At 40.2% G+C, this 23,447-nt stretch overlaps 1 protein-coding gene, 1 long non-coding RNA gene and 1 gene segment (V, D, J or C); 1 reads left to right on the top strand and 2 right to left on the bottom strand.

Moving 5' to 3' along the window:
• The window catches only part of LOC101709223 (T cell receptor beta constant 1-like), a 225,627-nt gene that overhangs the window by 47,388 nt on the left and 154,792 nt on the right, over positions 1-23,447 (bottom strand).
• The window catches only part of LOC101714129 (T cell receptor beta constant 1), a 197,134-nt gene that overhangs the window by 39,192 nt on the left and 134,495 nt on the right, over positions 1-23,447 (bottom strand). The gene's annotated exons all lie outside the window — the stretch shown is intronic.
• LOC106010711 (uncharacterized) lies at positions 16,810-23,282 on the top strand. The gene is made up of 2 exons (XR_002388068.2): positions 16,810-16,997; positions 23,224-23,282. It is a non-coding gene; the product is annotated as an uncharacterized LOC106010711 (long non-coding RNA).

Below are 23,447 nucleotides of genomic sequence, written 5' to 3'. Positions count from 1 at the left end.
GAATGAACCCATCTGGCTTGATAAGAAATTAAGTGTAAAGGGGGAGAACCCAACAAAAAGAAAAAGTCATGGCAAGGACAAGTCAATATGTTTCAGTTATAACCATCAACATTAATGGTCTCAATTCACCAATCAAAAGAAATAGACTGGCAGAATGGGTCAAGAAGCAAAATCCAACAATATGCTGCATACAAGAAACACACTTCATTCAAAAGGAAACTCATACACTGAAAGTTAAAGGGTGGAAAACAATACTCCATGCAACAGGAATCCCCCCAAAAAGCAGGAGTAGCTATCCTCTTGGCAGATCAAGTAGATTTCAAACCAACGCTGATTAAGAGAGATGAAGAAGGACACTACATCCTTGTAAAGGGAAGAATCCAAGAGGAAAAGATGACAATCATAAATATCTATGCACCAAACACTAGTGCACCCAACTATATAAAACAAATACTAACGGACATGAAAAGTCATATATGCACTAATGCAGTTGTAGTGGGGGACCTCAACACCCCACTGTCACAAATAGATAGATCAACTAGACTAAAAATAAGTAAAGAAATACTAGAACTCAATCAAACTCTTGAACAAATGAACTTAACACATGTTTACAGAGTCTTTCACCCCACAAAATCAGAATACAAATTCTTCTCATGTGCACATGGGTCATTCTCCAAAATAGACCACATGCTCACACATAGAACATTTTTATGTAAGTGCAAAGGAATTGAAGTTATCCCCTATATATTATCAGACCATAGTGCGATGAAATTGAAGATCCATAGCAAAAGAAACTCAAAAAAATTCATAAACACATGGAAATTGAGCAACATACTTCTGAATGACCAATGGGTCACAGAGGAAATTAAAGAAATCAGACAGTTCCTTCAATTAAATGACAATGACAATACAACATATCAGAATCTATGGGACACAATGAAAGCAGTCTTACGAGGGAAATTCATAGCAGTGAATACGCATATTAGGAAAACAGAACAAGCCCAATTAAACAATCTGATGCTGAACCTCAAGCTTCTAGAAAAAGAAGAGCAGGACAACCCCAAAGCTCATACAAGGGAGGAAATTATAAAGATCAGACGAGAAATCAATCCAATGGAGACTAAGAGAATGATACAAAAAATCAATGAAGCCAAGAGTTGGTTCTTTGAAAGAATCAACAAAATTGACAAACCTTTAGCCAACCTTGTCAGAAAAAGGAAAGAAAAGGCCCAAATCCATGCAATTAGGAATGAAAATGGTGAAACTACAACAGACCCAGCAGAAATCCAGATGATCATCAATACCTACTTCCAGAACCTATATGCCAATAAGATGGACAACACAGAAGAAATGGACAGATTCCTAGATACATATGAATTACCAAAGTTGAATGAAGAAGACCTAAAAATTCTGAACAACCCAATATCAACCAATGAAATTGAAAATGCAATTAAAAACTTATCAACTAAGAAAAGCCTGGGCCCTGATGGCTTCACTGCTGAATTCTACAAGACATTTAGAGAGGAACTGCTGCCACTACTCTTTAAACTCTTCAATGAAATTGAAAGGGAAGCAATACTCCCAAATTCATTCCTGGAAGCAAGCATCACTTTGATCCCCAAAGCAGAGAAAGACCCAACTGAAAAGGAGAACTATAGGCCAATCTCACTAATGAACATAGATGCAAAAATCCTTAATAAGATAATGGCAAACAGAATGCAGAAGATCATTAAGAAGATCATACACCCTGATCAAGTGGGATTCATCCCAGGGATGCAGGGATGGTTCGATATATGAAAATCAATCAATGTAATACACTATATCAATAGAGCCAAGGACAAAAACCATATGATTCCCTCCATAGACGCAGAAAAAGCATTTGACAAAATCCAACATGCATTTAGGATAAAAACCCTACAAAAAATTGGAATAGATGGTCTCTACCTCAAACTGATAGAAGCCATCTATGAAAAACCAACAGCCTAAATGGTCAAAAACTGAAATCCTTCACACTCAAATCAGGAACAAGACAAGGATGTCCACTATCACCACTCTTGTTCAATATAGTTCTGGAACCATTAGCCATGACAATTAGACAAGAGAAAGAAATAAAAAGAATAAAAATAGGAAATGAAGAAGTCAAATTGTCATTATTTGCAGATGACATGATACTCTATATAGAAGACCCCAAGAACTCCACCAAAAGTCTTCTAGACTTAATAACCAAAATCAGTCAAGTAGCTGGTTACAAGGTCAACACACAAAAATCAATAACTTTCCTCTACACAAATGACAGACTCACTGAGAGAGAAATAGGGCAAATAATTCCTTTCACAATAGCATCCAAAAAACTGAAATACCTAGGAATCATCCTAACGAAAGAAATCAAAGACCTCTTCTCTGAAAACTATGGCACTCTGAAAAGAGAGATTGAAGATGACATCAGAAAATGGACAGACATCCCTTGCTCCTGGGTAGGAAGGATTAATATAGTGAAAATGGCCATACTTCCAAAACTGCTATATAGATTTAATGCAATTCCAATTGAGATCCCAGCAACATACTTCATAGACCTTGAGAAAACAATCCAAAAATTCATTTGGAACAAGAAGGGACCCAGAATAGCAAAAGCAATTCTAGGTAACAGAGACATGGCAGGGGTATCACAATCCCCAACCTGCAACTCTACTACAAAGCTACTGTGATAAAAACAGCATGGTACTGGCAAAGAAACAGACTTGAGGACCAGTGCAACAGATTAGAAGATGCAGAAACAACACCAGACACACTCAGCCATCTCATCTTCGACAAAGGAGCCAAATGCCCTCACTGGAGGAAAGATAGCCTCTTTAATAAATGGTGCTGGAAAAATTGGGCTTCAACTTCCCAAAGATTAAAACTAGACCTGTATCTCTCACCATGCACTAAACTAAAATCAAAATGGATTAACAATCTAAATATTAAAATAGAAACTCTGAAAAAGTTGGAAGAGAGGTTAGGTAGAACCCTTGAAGACATTGGTGTAGGAAAAGATTTTTTGAACAAAACCTCAGTTGCCCATGAACTAGCACAAACAATCAACAAGTGGGATCTCTTCTTATTAAAAGGCTTCTGCACAGCAAGAGAAACCACCAGCAGTGTGAAGAGACAACCCACAATGTGGGAAACAATCTTCACCTGCTCTTCCTCAGACAAGGTCTACTATCTCGAATCTATAAAGAACTTAAAAAGATCAGACCTCCCAAATTTAAAGACCCAATCCGAAAATGGGCATCTGAAATGAACAGACATTTCTCACACAAAGAAGTAGAAATAACAAATAAATACATGAAAAAATGTTGAACATCACTGGTCATTCAAGAGATGCAAATGAAAACAATGCTGAGATTCCACTTCACTCCAGAAAGAATGGCTGCTATCATGAAATCAACCAATAACAAATGCTGGCGGGGCTGTGGGGAAAGAGGAACCCTGCTCCACTGCTGGTGGGAGTGTAGACTGGTGCAACCACTGTGGAAATCAGTATGGAGATACCTTCAAGAACTAGGACTAGAGGTCCCATTTGACCCCGCTATTCCACTGCTGGGGATCTTCCCCAAAGAATTAAAAGAATCATACCACAGTGATATATGTGCACCCATGTTCATAGCAGCACAGTTTCTAATAGCTAAAACTTGGAAACAGCCCAAATGCCCATCAACTGGAGACTGGATAAAGAAAATGCGTTTTTTTAATAAAATGGAGTACTACTCAGCCATAAAAGATGAGAAATTAGAGACATTTATAGCTAAGTGGATGCATATTGAGGTGATACTCTTAAGTGAAATAAATAAGACACACATGAATAAATTCCAAATAGTTTCTCTGGTGTGAGAAACTGAAAGTGTAAATAAGGACTAAATGTATAATAGGTAATGTGAAATAGGAAGAAAAGGGGCAAAGGGGAAGGAAGTGGGAGGGCTAGGGGAAAGGATAGAAGGGAATGGGATTAATATGAGAAAATAGAAAAATAGGAACAAAATCTTTGTAAATAGGGAGGAATGGAGGGGTTGAAGGGAGGGCTGGGCAAGGGTGAAAAATAAGAACCAAGAGAGATTATGTAAAGGTGCAAATTTCCAAGGATGAATGTCATTATATTGTATACCTAAAATGTACCAATGATTAGAATGAATAATCGAAAATGTAAAATAGGAAGAAAAGGTCCAAAGGGGTAGGGGTAGTGGGAGGGGCAGGGGAAAGGAAAGAAGGGAAAGGAAAAATGCTGAGAAATGGAAAAAATGGAAATAAAGTCTTTGTAAATACAGAAGGGTGGAGGGCATGAAAGGAGGGCTAGGAATGGGGAAAAAATAAGAACCAAGATGCATTATGTGAAGGTACAATTCCCAATGAGAAATGTAATTGTGTTGTATACCTACAATATACCAATAAAAGAATTTAATAAAAAAAGTGTATAGATGAGGTAGTTGTTCAGTTATATATGATGTTGTGTGGTAATGTACTTCCTGTGCTCTGGATGTTACTTCATACAGGAGACCTGTGATTCCTGCTTTACATCAGAGAAAGAATCTTCATTCCAGTGTGATCTCTCACAAAAGCATAGCAGGGTATTTCTTCCTTTTGATAGTTTCCTTTCCTTGTTTACTATTATTTCCAATCAGCTCCTGTTTGATGTCTCATACAAACTTAGCCCTGAACATTATAATACACATTAATTTACTTTTTTTCTGACTTCCTCTACATAAAAATGTAGCACTGAATCATATAGCACTGAACATATTTTGATATGTTTTCTTATGTCTATCTCATTGATAGTTTCTCAAATTCCCTGAAATTTGAAATTTATACAATCATTTACATATCCTTTGTCTTTTCAAAGTAGAAAAGGCTCAAATATTTTCTGAAAGAATTGTCTGTTTCATTCTAAAAAACAAGCAAACAGACATTTTCTTCTGGCGATTGTATGATTATAGCTTGACAGTTTTTTTTTTTTCTGGTACCAGGTCTCCAAATCAGGACCTCATGCTTGCCAGCAAGGAGCTGTACTGCTAAATTACATCCCCCGCTCTAGATTGAAAGTTTTACTACCTTCAGCAATATAGTTTATTCTTACCCTGATTAGTTTTTCTAAGAAAACATAATTGATCAGAGAATCTGGATAAAAGTTTTATAATCAGGGTGTTTCTCTTTTAAAATGAATGGATTGAACTCAAATTCTACAAACTTTCTCTTGAATAAGTTCTTAATCAATACAATCTGTCAGAGGAGTTTCAAATGTATTAGTGCCCTCTAGTGACATAGCACCAAAAGCAAAGATGCTGAACAAAGTAGAAAATGTCTACAGAAGCGACTAAGAACAGAAAAGGCAAGGAAAAATTCATTTAAAATAGTAGAGTAGGACTTCAATGTGAATATATAAGAAGACTCCTACTTGTAGGGGTACAGTCTCATGAATTTAGATTGGAGACAACACATACAGTCGGGCAGATTAACTTCAAGTGTCCTCTGTCTTGGAAATGGGTGAAAATGTCATGTGTTCTATTTGCTAAAGTACATGGCTCTGGAGGTTCCACCATTCTAATGAGCATAAACATGCCATAGGAGCGAGCATCAGACCTGAGTTAGAGTTTTTTCTGTCTTTCCTTTCTCTGCTCTTTTTGCACGGAGAGGATGTGGCTGTGCAGTGCTGTGGATAAGCTGCAGGGACAGAAGTACACAGTGGTCTGATTGGTGCTGGCTGTTTCCAGAATCCAGGAGAAGCACTCTTTCATCTTTTGAGAGACCCTGTACCAGTCAGAGACATCGCCTTTGGCATTACTCTCAACACCATATGAATTAGCCATAGCTCCAGACCATCTTGTCCATACCAGAACATTCTTTCATGGTCCATATCCTTTAAGCATTCCAGCAAAACTTTCTCTCCCATCCTTCAGACCATGTATCTTGGGGTCTGGGTTAATTTTGTGTCTACAGTGCCTGTGAGTGAATAAAGGATAGAGGAGGTGAAAACAGGGGCTGTTGCTGTTAGAAGCCTTGTAAGGGAAAAATCATGTGTACCAGGCCTAGAAGTACTAGGACAGAGTTTGCCACCAACCCCCAAACACGACCAACTCTCAGAGCTCACCCACTCCCAGGAAACAAAGGGCCAAGCTACAGAGAAGCCTGTCTCCCATGGCCATTTTGAAGAAAGAGCTGGTCTTTTCCCGCTGCTGATCGACTGTCTATGATGTCATTGTTGCCCCCCATGCTCAGGAGCCCTTGTCATCATCTAGATTACAGACTGGTGGCACTAGAGAGCAAAGGGAGACGTGGGGCTATTACACAGGGAGGCACGTTTGTGTGCTTCTGGGGTAACATTATGTATGGCCTTAAGTACTGACTTAGGGCATTAGAAACATCTACTTTTAGATATTTCTCTTGTAATGGTTACCACTTTGCTTTCATAGAAGTAGGTACCTAGAGTAAGCCAATGGGCAATATGCTAATTCTTTTTACAAAACAACTTTCTCTTCCTTGCTGCTGCATTGGTGGTGGTAGTAGCAAAGGTGCAAATGCCCACATGTGCAGGTTCACCTGCTGAGTGCTGGGGACAGTGAGGTACCAACAGTGAGGTCATGGGTGTGGGCAGCACCAGGTACACGCAAGAAAGGGTGCATTCTCAGCAAAATATTAAAAGGAATAATCAAACACAATTAAATGGCTCTGCTTTTGTCATCATTGTGTGCTAGAAATTCTAAACTCCTCCCATGAAATATTCCTGTTTCTGTGACTGATTTTACTTTGCATAATGCTAAACACATAGAAGTAGAGCATAGGCGAGGGGTGTCAGAAGAAATGAGGACTTACTGTTGGTAGAAAGTTTCAGTTAGGCAAGTTCTATGGAGCTGCTACACAACATGGTACCTATAGTTAGCAATACAGTATACTTAAGATTTTGTTTAATTAATTTGCTAATTTTATCATGAGCTACATAGACTCACCACAATGAAAAAAAGGAGAACATTTGAAACAGGCGATTTGGAGCACATTGAGGACCACTGATCAGAACAAATGGGCCAAATACAGATGTCATTGTGTTGCTTCTATTTTCCAATAAAGCTTTTCTTGTAGTTATTATACTACATCAACCATTATTAACATTTCCTAATGGTAATATATATATTACCATATACATTATTACCATATAATATATATTACCATATATATATTACCATATTATATATATATATATATGTTTGAAATTTTTACTGTCTATACCACAAATCAATCAAGGACACAAGATACTTTTTATGCTTTCTGTAATCATATAAATTGGTCATGACTCTGATTCTGTTCCTTGATTTTGACATTATTGACATCACATCTGATCTCGAATCCAACAGATGTAACCCTACTGGCACTCAAGCTGCTCACACAGGCACACACACAAAAACCTTTTGATCTCAGCTCCGTGGGACTATGTGTTTGCACAAAGGGTTTCAAATCAATAAATTATTCTCATTTCTATTAGAATGGGTTTTTTTAAGTTGTTTTTCACAAGATTAAAATATGAAAACTTCTGTTGGCAAAATCTATATGTGCACCATGTAGTCTGACGTGCTTAAGTGAAAGGAATCAGGTTATGATTGAAATTGTTGTCAGGCACACAAAGGTACGTGAAAGAAGGATCTGTTGACCCTGAATCCCTGTGGTCCACCTCTCCAGGAGGTGTGTGAGTTATGCTGGGTTCCTTCAACCCTGTTCTGTTGAAGGCCCAGGGCTGAGGATGCATTATTGAAACAACAAACAAGGAGTAAAGGAAGGAGGGCGGCGATGGCTCAGACACAGGTGAAGTCTCTCAGTGTGACTAGAGATGGACTCCTCCTGACTGGGGCCCTGGGACTCCTTCAGTGTCTTCAGTGTGAGAGGTGGGAAAGACTTTCAATTGCCTCTCTCCGTGGGGACAATAGCTTCATCTGGTTAGAGCAGGGCTCAGGAAGGTAGGGCCACCTCTCCCCTTGTGACAACCCTCTGCACAGAGAGGAAGTGACTGTGCAGTGTTGTGGGCTAACTGCCAACATGGAGAGGGGCTGGACTTCTGGAGGGTGGAGAAATGCTCGGGCTAATCTCAAGAGACACATACCTCTTGAGTAAAAAATTAGTTACAGCTGCAGCATTTCTGGACTCACACATGGAGATCATACCACATATTCGTGTTGCATCTCTCAATAAGCTTCTCTTCTGACCTTGAAACCTAGTAAGATTCCAGGTGACACCATGATCCATGGACATAGCAGATAAAGGAAAAGACAGGACTCAAGATGCATGAGTTGTGCTGATGTGTATCCACTAGAGAAAGGCTTAACATAGGCAAGGTCAAGGACACACCAGGGTACCCAAGGGCAGCGGCACATTTCTGGATAGAATGCAGGCAGCCATGGCAGCAGGTAAACAACCACCACATCATAGGGGGTGTGGAGAGACTTGTACATTCAGAGAAATATCACACTGACTAGCTAATGGAAAGACAGGGGAAGGCTTAAAACTGGAGAGTAGTTTGTGGGTAGGAGCAGGTAGTGGCTGGTAGACAAGGTAAATACTTGTGTGTGTTTAGAGGAATTCAGATGAGAGATGATGTGTGCTGGACCACAGTATTATCAGTGAGGTGAGAAAAATTAATAAAATTTGCAAGCAAACGCATACTTAGAAAGTTCAGGACATGGTGATGGATCTGGAACAGAAGAAGGATTTCAGGAGATGGTGAAAAGCACTCCTGCATCTCTGGCTTGCACATTTTGCTGATTAGCAGGATCTTCTGCTGAGATGAGGGAAGAATGTTGGAGTGAAAGTGAACTCAGAACCTGGTGTTTTCCCCCAAGCTACAAGAATAGCAACTGGAAACATTTTGAGGGTTGATTGCAAATGAAATGTTCAGTTTGGGCAACAGCTGAATTGGATTTGAAGATTTAAGCTCCAAAGAGAGATTGCATTGCCCAGAGTCCCCAGAGCTGTGGAAGGGAGGGGACTTCTATGGTCACTGGTGGCTGGGATGATTCTCCTTCTGGTTGGGGTGGGGCCTCCCCAGGAAGGAGTCTCCTCACTCTCATGGCTGCCCTTCTTGAGCAGAGAGCAGCCGGCTGTGCCATGCTGTGGATGCACTGGTGGCACAGAAATACACGGAGGTGTAGCTGGTGTTGACCTGGTCCACTGTCAGAAGAAAACTCTCCTCTTTTCGAGAAACACTGTATCCATCAGGAACATCTCCCTTTTCGATTATTTTAACATTAATTGAATAGTAGATCAGCTTCAGGCCCAGGCCTGGGTCTTGTCGATACCAATGCATATAGTCATGGTTCATATTCTGAGAACAAGTCACTATCGTGCTCTTTCCTGTCTTTGCGATGAGGTATCTGGGTGTCTGGGTCACTTGGGTTTCGAGGGGGCCTGTGAAGAAAGGAGACAGAGCTAGAGAAAGCTGAGGGGCACCTGATGTCGAGTCTCAGGAAAGGATTTGAGTGAAGGCCTGCGAGACAAAACTACAGGTCGCTTGTGTGTTCTGGGACTCACCTGCGAGGACAGAGGACCATGCACCCCATGAGCCAGGAGCCTATGGCAACATCAGACAGGCGTCTGCCGGCCCTGGAGGCTCTAGTTATCTCTGCAGCATCTCTGCTTCCTAAACCTCTTGATCCTTACAGGCATTTCCATGGGAGAAGCCACTCCCCTTTCCTCAAGGGGCTGAGGTCTACAAAGGCAACACTCTCATCTCAGGATGGGGACATTTGTGATCAGTGTTATGTTCCTTAATTTTCTTGAGGCTAATTTTCTTTATGTATGTGGCACATTTTCTTATTAATATGCTCTTGTAAAAATTGTCAAATATTTATATATTTTGGACTTTATAGTACCAATTGGAATACCATATTTATCACTTAGAAATGTGAGAACATGAAGCTTATGTTATTATCAAAACTGTACTTTCCTATTTTTGGGAAACATTTCTACTGTGTACAAAACAAACCCCACCAAGTATCTTCCTGACTTTGTTTAGCCACTAATATATTTTTAGACTCTGCAAGTGTCTAGGGTGTAAAAACTCAGTGAGATTCTCCTCATGGATTGTTTTACCACTGTATATCAGTTCAAAAAATCCTGGGCAAACAATGGCTTTGCCCTTCAGCAGATCAGAGTTAGCTGTAGCTGCTTCCCTCAAGACGGTGTCTGAGGATCTATCTTCTTGTTCCACTTCTGTCTCCTTCTCCAAAGGAGGACATCTTCCTTCCTGAACACCCTTGAGCTGGGTTTTTAAATTTGCACTTAAGGTATAGTTGACATTAAGGTATAATTTCTCTTTAAAATCTCCACTCTTGGTTGGAGTGTAGACCAGTGCAACCACTGTAGATATCAGTGTGGAGATTCCTCAAAAAACTAAAACTAGAGGTTCCATTCCACCCAGCTATTGCCCTTCTTGGTGTCTTCCCAAAAGAATTAAAACCATCACAGCACAGAGATATATGCGCACCCATGTTTATAGTGGCATAGTTTGTAATAGCTAGATCTTGGAAACAGCCCAAATGCCATCAACCAATGAATGGATAAAGAAGGTGTGGATTTTTTTTTTACACAATGGAGTAGTACTATGCCATAAAGAAGGATAAGCTTGAGACATTTCTATGTAAATGGATGTACCTTGAGATAATATTCTTAGGTAAAATAAATTGGACACACATGTTTAAATATCTCATTGTTTCTCTGGTGTGAAAAAACAAAAGTGGAAATAAGGACTAAAATGTATAATGGATATTGGGAAATGGGAAGAAAATATTCACACAAGAAAGGGAACAAGGGAGGGGAGGAAGAAAGAAAAGAAGAGACAAGAAAAAAGGAGAATAGAAGGAAAAAATGGAAACAAAGCTTTTGTAAATAAGTAGGGGAAGAGGGGTTGAAGGGAGGGAGGAAATGGACAAAAAGAAGAAGCAAGATACATCATGTTCAGGTACAAATTCCCTATGATGAATGTTATCACTATGTATATCTAAAATGCACCAATAAATGTTTGTTAAAAAAACAAATAAGGCTAGTTATAAGAACAAAATTATTAAAATCCTTTTTATTGCTTGTTTCATGTAAAAATGCAAGTGGTACAGAAGGGTACAAAGTCAAAGGGCTGACACTCCCCCACCCTGCCACAGCCATCGCCACCTTCTGTAGAACTGAAAAACTACTACTCAAGTGTCATCTGTGGAATTCACCCATAAGGGTTTTCCCCTCCTGTCCCTGTGTCAGAGCCAGATCCATCTGCAGTCAGGAGCTGCCTGACTTGTGAATTACTGTTTGCTCAAATAAACTGTGCAGTATTTTTAAAAATTAGGATACAGTATAGTGCATATTAAGGAATTAAATTGCATATATTCACAGGGTACAGTGTGCTGTTTTGAGATGATATGTAGACTTTAAATCTTTGTTAGGCTTTGTGGGAACTGTGATGTAGGAGGGGAGGGAGGGTAGCAGACTTTCTTATCCCTTCTCTCTTTCTACCTACTGCAAGAGCTTCCCTGAGCCCTTCAGTATTTTGCCAAATTATTTTTCACCTCCAGGCAGGAAGTGGGCCCTCATCCTAGTTTTCAGGGCTGCCCTCAGCTCAGCAAGAGTTTTGTCCTCACTTTCTGTCACCATGGGAGTTTCCTGTCACAGCTCTGTGAGTTTCCATGTGGGTGATGTCCACTCTCATCTCAGGAGGAATGTTTGATCTTTTTCCATATGTGCATCATCCCCATTTGGCAAAGAGTGTGAGGACCCAGCTGGGCTCTACTTCAGCCACAGGTGTTTATATCATTTTGGAAATTCCTCCATATCCTAGCTGTGGGTCTGGAGGTCTTCAAGGAAGGAAAGTAGTTTTCATTCTATAAAGCCCACTGAAGTAAATAATATCATATTACTTAGTAAATTTTGCCACCTCAAAGTTCAAATTCAAAACTCTCACACAATTTACCCACAGCCACAAAGCTAAGCCCATCATCTAATGGACATTGGATTCTTCCACATCCTGTAGTTCTTCTAACATTATAGAGGTGGATAATTATACTTCGAAGTGTTATCGTGTTTCCCAAGCAGTTTCCATATTATATTAATACAAGGTTAGGAGGAAGCTGATTCTATCTTCCTGTGCCCCACAGCTAATTCACTGTCCCCAGAATGTGGCCCCTCTAGACCTTATCCTTTTGACCATGAAGTTCTCCTGGTCTCTTCTTTCCTGCTCTGTATCAATCAAGACACTAAAACGGATGCTATCAACTTGAGTCTCAACATGCTTATTTTAGGGGCTGGCTCATTGCTTCCCAGCATCCTTCCTAACTCCATGCTTCTGACCTCTTCTACCCAAGCCCAACACATTCAAGAGTTTGGGGACCTTACTTTATGACACTGATGGAGGGCAGATTCCTGTGTCCTTTGTAATGGGACTGGGAAGAAGAGTCCTATAGATGTAGGAGAGCTCTGAATATCTCCCTTGATCTTTACATTTTATATTCTCTGCTGCTCCATCCCTGCCTCTCTTTCCTTGTTCTACCCTCTCCTTACAGGTGCCACTTGGTAAATCTGCAACATTTCTCATGCACCCATCTCTGCAACAGTATCCTGGCTAAAGCAATCATACAGTGTTTACCTATGGAGGAGGCATTTCTCAAAATCTCGGCCAGAGAACACAGGCTTTAACTTTTAAACATTCAGCAATGTATTTTTGGTCTGGAATTTTGAGTCCAGGTACAGACTATAGATTCTCACTATATTTCAAATCCCCTTTTGATCTATGCTCAAGCCCTTTCAATTTTGAGGAATTCACTTTACATTTTAATTCATCATTTATTATTCACCACTGAAGGACCCCAGTGAAGCATATTGGTGTGCTTTCTTTTAATTGATAATACAGTGCTCCTTTTAAACAATCCTCTCTCGTCATCATGGTATTTGGCGTTTTTATAAAGGAATATGACAGTGCCCTCTGGTGGAACATTGCAGCAATAGGCCAGCCTAGTTGTAATCCCTGTACCTGTGAATGTATTTTGAGTAGTGACAAATGGGACTTCAGGTTGCAGATGCAATTAGAGCTGATGGCCAGCTGACCTTGATAGAGAGAGGATGATCTGTTTACCTACGTGGGCTTGATCTAATCACACAGGTCCTTAAAAGTGGAGTGGCTTCCCTAGATATATTCAGAGGCACAGGTGAATAGGCAGAAGGGTGGAAGAGAAGGTATATTGCTGTCTGAAGATGGAGGAAGGGAACCAGAAGGTAAGGTAACAGATTGTCTCCTCCATCCTCAGAAAAGAATATGGTCACACTAGCACCTTTGTTTTATCCAGGAGGGACCCATGTTGGACTTCTGACGTGCAGAACTGTAAGGTAGCAAGTTTATGTTGTTTTAAACCACAAAATATTGCTTTCTACTTCTGCCTATTTCTCCCTTCATATTTCTATATCTTCTCTGACATAGTTTTGTTTTCCAAACAACACATTCTTTAAAATGAGGACCACTCTTTTTACATTTAGAAAGACTGATTCTAAAGCAGGTTTGAACTTGAATCCCTTTCTGGAAATTATGACTTCTATGGGCTTGGGGAATTTGTTTAACCAATATGTGGCTCAATTTCTTTAATGGAAATGGGTGTGTTAGTCTGCGAATCTTGCCTGGGCAAAGCACCACAGATGGGCTTAAACAGCAGAAATTTGCTCACAATTCCTGAGTTGCAACTCTGAGACAAGATAGGACGGGGTGGTTTCTTCTGAGGCCTCCCTCCCCTGTTTGCCTAAGGCCATCTTCTCCCTGTGTCTTCATAAGGTCTTTCCTTTCTGTGTGTCTGTGACCTAATCTATTTCATAAGCATTAAGATATCACCCTTAGACTAAATTACCTCTGTGAAAAGCCTATTTCCAAATAAGTCACATTCTTGGGTACTGGAGTTAAGTCATGGACCTAGAAATTTGGCAGCAGGTCATAATTCAGCCTATAACAATGGGAATATAAGGAGTACCCCCTTACAGATGTGTTATGACAATGAAATCAGTCAAGAAATAAAGAGGTTAAACCCTTACGAGACAAACAGCTATCCAAAACACTATCTCTACTGCTGCTTTTGTCACAATGCTTTTGAGTATAATTTCAGTACCAATCTCTGTGTTATTCACAAATTGTTTCAATGAATTTTCACCCCAGTCCTGAGATGCATATATTACTTCATTTTATAGGTGTGGAAACAGAAGTTTATGAGTGGGGCTACCATCTTCCTGAGGTTCTGAAGTGGTCCTTTCCCTCTGACTGCAAATCCTGTGCTCTTAGCCACTACTTCTGAATGTTTCATTTTCTCTACCTAATGTGCTTAGGTTTTTAGACATGGTGGTAAAACCTGTTTTGAAAGCAATTTGACTTTTAAAACTTTTCTTGCAGGAATTCTTTTCCAACTAATTTTAATTTCACATTCAAAACAAACTTAGTATACCCTCCTTTTCTGCATTGTTTTCTGCCGTGTTCCATGTGCCCTGTGTTACCTGTGCCTTCATCCTTCATTAGCCAGGGTCGGATCGAAGCAGAATTGCCTCTGTCCATAGGCAAAGTGTGATCCCAATGTTAACAGCAGGAGCAGCCACAAAAGTGTCTGCCAGATTTCCTTTGTGCTATTCAACTCTTGTTTTGCTTGTACACAGTTAGAGAAATTGTTATCAAACTGAATATATACTTATAGACAGATTGCATTTTGTTGAAATAAATACTAGTTTAAATGTCTTCACTGTCCAGGCACTCATTTGTTCTTACTGTATACATTTTGTGAGCTGCACGTGTTCTATTTTAATCATTTCTTTTCCTGAATGGTTCCGACAGGAATATCACGGGGTATCATCCTTCCAAGGGCAATGTGCTAGTTTCCCATGCAAAATGCCTTTCTTTTTGTGTGCTGCCATCATGTGGGAAGGATGCCTGCTATTGAGAATGCCAGAGAAGAAGGCTATTAACTTCCCAGTGGCTCCTCTGAAATTCGCAACAATAAAAATGGATTCTTATTTCTGCTTCAGGGGGTTATTTCTGGTACCTTTTGTCACTTGTGAGAAAGCAAGCCTGCTTGCTTTGGTTTGCAAGTATAGCCTTCAATGACTTTTGTCCACAGAAAATTCTCACTCATTTGAGCATGAATAGAATCTAAGAATATGATGATGTATTGCTCCTGTGTTTATGTTACATTATTTGACAAAAAGGAAATTATACAGGCAGGTATAACCTAATCTAGTCCCCTAAAACACAAAGCCTATAGAAAAAAAGTGAAGTCAGGTGATACAAAGCATGAGAAAGGTCTGGCTGGGGTGCACCTCTGGCTTTGAATATGGAGATGACCAGATAAACTGCAAGAGCTAAGAGCCACCCTTCAAGGACAGCCGAAAAGGAAAAGGGGTCTTCAGTCCAATGGCCCAAGGAACTAAATCCTGTCAATAATAGCAATAAGCTGAAGTGAGGAGCTGAGCTCCAGATGAGAAGGCAGCCAGATGACACCACGGCTTTACCTTAGGAGACCCAGAGAGAATCCAGCCTCTGGACCTCTGACTTAAACAACTGTGAGATGACGGGTTGATGTTGTTCGACCTGCTCTATTTATAGTGGTCTGTTACATAGCAACAGAAATGGAATGTAGGTAGTTGTCATCCAATATCCTCCTCAGGGAAACTACTTGGTTAACCTGCTACTTTACCGGTCTATCTACCAAGGGCCATAGTAGTGATTTTAAAAACTCATCTACTTCTACCCAAGTGAGGTTCTGGTCCTGAATAGCCCCTTAAATGAACATATTTTATTTATCTCTCTCACACACACACACACACACACACACACACACGCATTCCCCCCTCTGGATGCCCCTAGGTCCACATGTGACCTATGAAATATTCACTCACCTCCTTTTCCTCTATTCCTGCTGCTCAGGCCACAGCACATCCCATGAAGTCCTATGGATTTATTTGCCCATCTACCATTGAGAGATTCTTTTGAGACTCTTTGAAGGATCTTTGCATATCTGAGGGATTTTTTTTCCTTTACTTGATTGTCGGGAATTCAATTTCATCAAAATTTCACTACCTTTGTTTCTGAAAAGTGAAGATTCTTTTAGGAAGTGTTCATATTTTGTTAATTCCCTGTGGCTTAGGGAGATTTCCATCAGTGGCAAAGACTTTCATTTAAACAGGAAAGATGTCCTAGAAGGACCCAAATGGAGAAAGGGAAGTAAGGAAAACCAAGGGCAGGGCAGGGCTTTTGTGCAGCCTAGTGAGGAAGGATCTCTTGGTTAAGGTGAGGGCTATGAAGATCAGGGTCTCCCTCCTTGCTTCCCCCCTTTTTTGTGCAAACAGGATGTGGCCATGCAGCACTGGGACGTGACTGCTGGTACAGAAGTACACAGATGTCTGGTTGGCACTGGTAGACACCAGGGTCAGGGGAAAATACTGTGTTTCACTTCGAGAGACAAGATGGCCCTCAGGGACTTTTCCCTTTTCGATGCTGCCAGTTCCAGGTGAGTAATAGATCAGCTGCAGTCCAAATCCTGGGTTTTGTTGATACCAGTACATTGTTAAATAATTCATATTCTGGGAACATTGTAGAGTTAATTTCTCTCCTGTCCTGGCAACCCTGTATCTTGGGAATTGTGTGACTTCAGCACCCTTGATTCCTGTGTTGCAAGAAGGAAAAAAAAAAAAAGGTCAAATAAGGACAAAGCCTGGGGAGTGGAGGCTGATGCTACAGTCACAAAGAGGTGTTCTGTAGTGGGAGCCTGGAAAGCAACGAAAGGGCTTCCTCATCTGGGCCACCACTCACCTGCCTTCAGGACACAGATGAACATGCCGCACAGGAGCTTGGCGCACATGGCAGCATCAGATGCAGAAAGCCTGGCACTGTGATGAATTGAATTCCTGGTACCAACACTTCCTTCTACTTCCTGGCCCAGAGAGACCACTCCCTCCTCTCACACAGTGTCAGAGACTTTGAAGTATGTGATCCTTTTGTTCATTTGGGTTAACTGCCTGTTTATGTTGTTCCCTTGAAGAATCAGCATGGCAATTTTATTTGTACCTCTGTGAATTTTCTATTTTCCTTTACATGTTATATATTTTCTGATATGACAGTTTGTCTCTTGAATTTTTACCAAACTATCACCATAAATTTACTATAATGTCATGAGGCCTTGAGTATTTGCTCTGAGCATGTCTCTTAGAACTCTTCCATCTTACTGCTCTAACCAAACATTAAATTCTACTTCAAAGATACTCCGATTTCTGCCCGCTCTAATGTCACTCATTTCCAAGGATGTTATTCAATCTCTGCATGTTTTTTACACAAAGCCTGTGTCCTTCGTGGTCTTGTCCTTCCACTCCTGGGGCTCCTGTGGGAGGGGAAAAGTACAGCCGAGGTTATAGAGCAGCCACTTGTACACAAACTTGGGGAAAACCCAGCAGGGCTTAAATAGGCTCAAAGAGAACTTGGATCTGGGGCAGAAACACCTTTTCCTAAAGGTTCCTAGATGGACCTGGGTAAGGAGAAGTCCTGATACTTCTGTCCTGTTTAGTGTGCCAGTAAGTGCTCGGGAAAAGTATTTGGTTTGGAGAAAATACATTTTATGGAAATTGGGGGATGTTAGACATCAGAGACACATGGAGGATCAAACACTAATGATGTGACTTGCTATTTATTGTTTGAACATTATTTCTAAGGAGACGTTTTTCTGATTCTAGGTCAGTTGGGGACATGGCTGTGAATTGCCTTAGATGAACTGTTACGACAGAGATACACAGATGTTGCTGGGGCCAGGAAAAATCCCTCTCTTCTTTGTGGAAATACTGTACTCATCAGGGAAATCTTTAGTGCTGTCTATAATAAGCTACTGCATTTCCCCAAAAATAAGACTGACTGGAAAAAAATGCCAGCCTCAATCAGCCTATCCTTGCCTTACCTGCCATTATAGAGTAGCCACTGAGCAAGAGAATAGTGAGGTAGATTCTTCTGCAGGACATTGGCCCTCACCAGCTAAGGCTGGGTCCAGGGAGGTTGTTCCAGTTAGCTCTTATTTTGGGGAAAACACGGAGTCAGTGAACTTGCTGTAGTCCTTGCCCCGGGTCACACCAGGATATTCCATCGTGACCGATGTCCTAAAGACAGTCCAGAAAAGCTTTGGTTCCTCCATTCCACTTTAGATATTGAGCTTCTGGAGAAGGATGCAGAAATTACAAGCAATGCCCACCAGAAAGTCCAATGTTATGTTTTGACCATGATTAAAAAGAAAACTCTTTTACTGGAGCTTTGAAATCACAGGATCTGACTTTTTCCTTATAACTCTTGATCTCACCAATTCCCAAGAGACAAAAAGCTGTTCCCTCGAGGGGCCTGACAAGTATGGCAGGAGAGAAAAGGAATAGGCTTTCTGGCTCTTACTTGTGTACACTCTCACTTCTCCTTTATATTATTTCTGACAAGTCTGAGTACTTCATTTGTGATGTTGTTAGCAACTATCAAGACCCCTAGCTTAGTGATTAACATGGAAGGCTCTGAAGAGAGAATTCCCAGTCTTGAATACTGGTTTTGCAACTCTTTTAGGCAAGTAAATTAACTTTTGTTATGGAGTTGCTGTGAGGATTAAGTGAATTCACGTGAAGGGGCTACAGTAATACCTAGCACATAGTAATGAGTCTCTTGGGCTTTCCTTTCTAGAGGAGTAGCTAGTAGTGTTGCTCCTAGTACTATCATTAATATTGACAAAGGAGGTGGAGAGGAAAAATTCCTTAAACAAGAGGGCCTGAATGCCAGAGGATAGAAGAGGAAACTCGTTCTCCAAAAACCATGGAGTGCCTCCTCTGATAGCTGGACCAAAGATGGGAAAGACAAGAAGGCATTTGCACTCTAGTCTCAAGGTGTCGCCAAATAAGCTCTCTAGAAGCCACAAAGAATATTCACCTCTAGCAATTAAGCCATGCCTCAGGACACATGCACCATAAATATCCTAAAAGTGACCTCAACTCAATTATAATCTCATTTAATTGTGGTTTTGCCTCCCCTGCTTTGGTGGGCTTTGGATGCCATGACAGCTCCTCAAATGTCTATTTAGAGACAAAAACTGCCCCCTAGAATAGGAGGGAGGAGAATTGTCCCTGAATAGAGTGAATACTGCCCCGGTGTCGGAGAGCTACTGCTTCCCTGTAAAAACCACGCAGGGGCTCTGACACTTGGTGTCTTGGGGCCCTTGAGCCCTTTTCACTGACCCGTTCCCATCCTGAGCAGCAGATCCTGACTAAAAAATCTGTACTTTGACTGCTACTTCTGTGTGACTTGCTCAATTCTTTGTTCAGGATAACAAGAACCTAGGATAGTCACAACCCCCAACAGCAGTATTAACACCATCATTTCAGGCTTATTTTTGTACGGGGATTGTATTAGACAATTCACATAGAGTTCCTCAACTAAAACCTCTTAGAGCAATATATTACTGACTTTATTTCATAGAGCAGTAAGCTACTTTTAGACAGCTTAAGTAACTTGACAAAACTGGAAATTAAGTGGGTTGATCCGTTTCCAAAGTCTGTACTTCCAGCTGTTAACAGTGAAGTTTTCTTTTTTTCAATTTTTATTTTTTGTTAGTGCCTGGCGGCAGTACATGAGGATTACGTTCTTGGTGGGGAGTTGGTGCATATGCATAACAGCCCTCAGCCGTTTTTTCATCTCCTTCCCCTCTGCTCCCTTGGCCCTCCCTCGTCCCTTGCTCCCCCTCCCATTTCCAAAAGGACAATCTCCTACTTCCTATTTATTGTGACAATGAATTTTTCAAAGATTCTTTACATTTTTCTTCTTTCTTCGTTCTTTTTTTTAAAAAACAGTATGGAGCTTTCTTTTTGCAGAAATTATTATTATTGTTATTATTTTTTCTTTTTGGTACCGGAGATCGAACTCGGGACCTTTCACTTGTGAGGCAGGTGGCGACACCGCTGAGCTAAATCCCTGGCCCTGCAGACATTATTTTTTATTCCAACTTATAAAACTAAAACCATATTTTGTATGCTATTCTCTGACTTCCTGAAATTTAAAATATTCGTTATTGTCAAGTGTCCTAAACCAGCTCTTTTTTTTTTTTTTTTTTTTGGTACCAGGGATTGAACTCGGGACCTTGCACTATGAGGCAGGCGGTGGAACCACTGAGCTAAATCCCCGGCCCTAAACCAACTCTTTTTATGTTTTCTGAAAACCTTGAATATTCTTATAAGAACTGGTTTCTCCAGCCCACTTCATCTTTAAATTCCTGTTGGATCTCTTTTCGTAGAATATCTTCTTTAAAGTTCTGCTTTTAATCCATTTGAGGTTGTATCCTTCAGTTGTCCTATATTTTTTTGAACTGATAGGTTTCAGCATTTAGCACACCCTAAATTATCCCAAACAGCTCTGAGGAATCACACCTTCATGTAAGTACTTCTGTTTCAAAGTGCATATCCCATCCAGCTGAACATGTTTTTGTTTTAGCAATTTTTCTTCCTATGCGCTACTATCTTGCTTTCAATAAGGGGAATAGTTTTAGGGAATGATTGTTAGAATGGACACGCAGTTAAATACAACCCCTTTCCCCTCTTTTTGTGCTGCTGCTGAGATGGTGACTTGCACATGTTGTTGTTTTGCGTCTTTCATGAGAAAACTCACTTGAGCTTAGGGTATGGGATGGGGAAGTGAATGTGCTCTCCTGTTTTTATTATAAAGAGAATAATTTCCAAATTAAAAATCTCTTTTCTAGGGGTTACTTTTTGTGTCCCTCTGTCTTTCCTTCCTCTCAGGAGCAAGGAGAGGTGGATTTGTTCTGCTTAGCAGAGGTTAACACCCAAGTGTTGGTGCACTGAGTGGCAGGGAAGTTCTTTGAAAAGCCCTGTGAGCTCAGGGATCATTGTAGAGGCCCCTGCTGGAAGAGTCTGTCCCTGCACATTTATAGGTGAGTCATTTATAGGAATGGTAGTTACTTAACTTCCACCAGCTGCTCCTGGCATTATAAATAACATTAGAAAAGTTGAAATATTGTTATTCGTGTGTCAGGTCTTTATCTTTTTCCACAGGGATTTTCTTCATTAGCTCCTATTTTAAGTTGCAAAGTAATGGGGCCTCCACATAAGTAGGGAAGATGGATGAGCATGAGAGACTTAAGAACATAAATTATTTTGGCATGAGTAGAGGAGGGTGGGACACAACTTCACAGTCAAGTCTACAAAGGCATATTTAAGTCTTTTATTTTACGAACAATCATACATTGAACGTCTTTTATGTGCATCAAATATAGCACTAAAAACTGGGATACAGGAATAAACAACAACAACAACAACAAAAAGAGATCTTTCTTCCCCTGGGCTTATAATTTTGTATTCAGTGTATCTTGCACACACCTAAGCAGTCAAGCACCAGGGATAAAAGGATGAGGAGTCCAGTCTCTCAAAGATTATCCTTGCCAATGAGAGCAGTCTGACATGATCATAAAGCAAAACTGCAAAGTTGAAGTTTTTTTAAATTGTCATGGGCACAGAGTAAGAAGCCTCTATACTTCTTGGTGGAGACAGAGAGCTTCATAGAGGTGATGTGGTTTCAGTTAAGACTTCTAAGAAAAAACAAAATGTTCTTATAAACTTGGTAGAGGGACCAACTTATGCAAAGTCCAAGAGAACAAGAATGTTTTTAGTATTTCGAGTGTTGTATAAAAGGTTTGATAAAATCCCCATGAGAAACCAAGTGGAATTGTGCTTTTTTTGTGAGAAAGTTCTCTGACAAATCTGTTTTCTTTTAACCCTTTTTCTGATTAGGTTTTCTATCCTCTTTAGGGTTAGCTTTGTTAAACTGTGTCTTCATAAAATGTGACTTATTGTATTTAAACTTTAGGTTATTTGCAAAGAGTAACACAAACTATTTTTTCTAAAGGTATACTCTATCATGATGGTTATGTTTCCTTGACTTCTCTTATTTATTACATTTGTTCTCTGTCTTTCAGTTGACAAATAGCTGTCTATTTCCCCTACAAAAATTAGCTTATTTTCCCTACCATTTTCTGTCTTTTATCCCATTAACTTTTGCTCTTGTATTTATCAGTTCCATCTTCTTGTCTTTATTCTGTACAGTGGAGAAGTCTGAAATGAGATCCACAGGCCTAAAATCAAGCTGTTGCCTGAGATCTGCTTCTCTTGTGAGCTTCAAGGGAGGATCCAGTGCTTTGTCTTTCCCAGCTTCTAGAGGTGCCTACAGTGCTTGGCTCATAGCTCCTTCTTCAAATTCAAGGGCACCACTCCTTTCTCTGCTGCCATTGTCACATTCTTCCCTGATTCTAATCCCCCTGACTACCTCTTATAGGGCTCTGGTAAGTATACTGGAGCCATCCAAGTAATCCAGGAAAATGTCTGCATTTCAAGCTCCTTAACTTTATTATTTTTACGCAGTCCTTCTAGCAATGTAAAATAACATATTCACAATTTCCTGGTGTCAGGATAGGAACAATCTGAGAGGTCATTATTAACCTTTTCCAACATGAAAATCCCCAAATAATTGCAGCCACACTTTTGGGAGAGAGGTATGCTGAGGTCTGAGATCATGTCTTGGCTGGGAGGCAAGAACTGGTATAAGCCTGGTTTACTCATTTAGACAATGAATTTTTACGTATGGAGCAACTATCTTGTTCAGAGCTAAAACTAATGATAGAGATACACAAATTAAACCATGGACATGATTCTTGACCTCACTGAGCATATTTTATAGTAAGCTTATTGATCAAAATATACTAACAAATTAATCAAATATGTGATATTCTACAACAGAAGTTCAGAATGCTGTAGGACATTTACCACAGTCAGAGTATAATTATGGTGTCTTAGAGCATGTACCTCAAACGTGAAGGATTAGCTAGTTAGGGGAACAGGTAAATAAATAGAGACAGGAAGAGAACTCTATACAGTGTGACTAGCATGTGTAAAGGCTCAGCAGTGAGGAAAAAAGTACAATGGAACTTTCGGGAACACTGAAAGATTAACAGTAAAACCTTAGATTGTGAGTAACTTGCTCTGCGAGTGTTCTGCAAGGTGAGCAAACATTTCTAATAAATTTTAACTTGATAAATGACCAATGTCTTGTAATATGAGTAGTCCATCATGCTGAACATCACATGGTCATGACTGAGCCAATGGTTCTTCTCTCTCTCTCTCTCTTTCTCGCTGCAGGATTGCGGTTGATCATCTCTCAACAGCAAGAGGTTATGGAAGAGAAATCTGAAGAGAAAGATGAGAAAAAGGTGGAGAAATCCTTCACTTCAAATGAGATTAGAGAAATATGTAAAATGTGGGAAACAGTCCAAAATTTTGTAGAAAACACCACCCAAATAAGTCCATAGTGGTGCAAATGATGAAATCTGCTGAACAACAATGCAATGTCACATTCCTCCAAA

The sequence above is a fragment of the Heterocephalus glaber genome, unplaced genomic scaffold (assembly GCF_053883595.1).
Source record: "Heterocephalus glaber isolate CG9 unplaced genomic scaffold, H.glaber_assembly_v1.0 deba00000818, whole genome shotgun sequence".
Classification (NCBI taxonomy): Eukaryota; Metazoa; Chordata; class Mammalia; order Rodentia; family Bathyergidae; genus Heterocephalus; species Heterocephalus glaber.
This window is presented reverse-complemented; position numbering and strand designations above follow the sequence as displayed.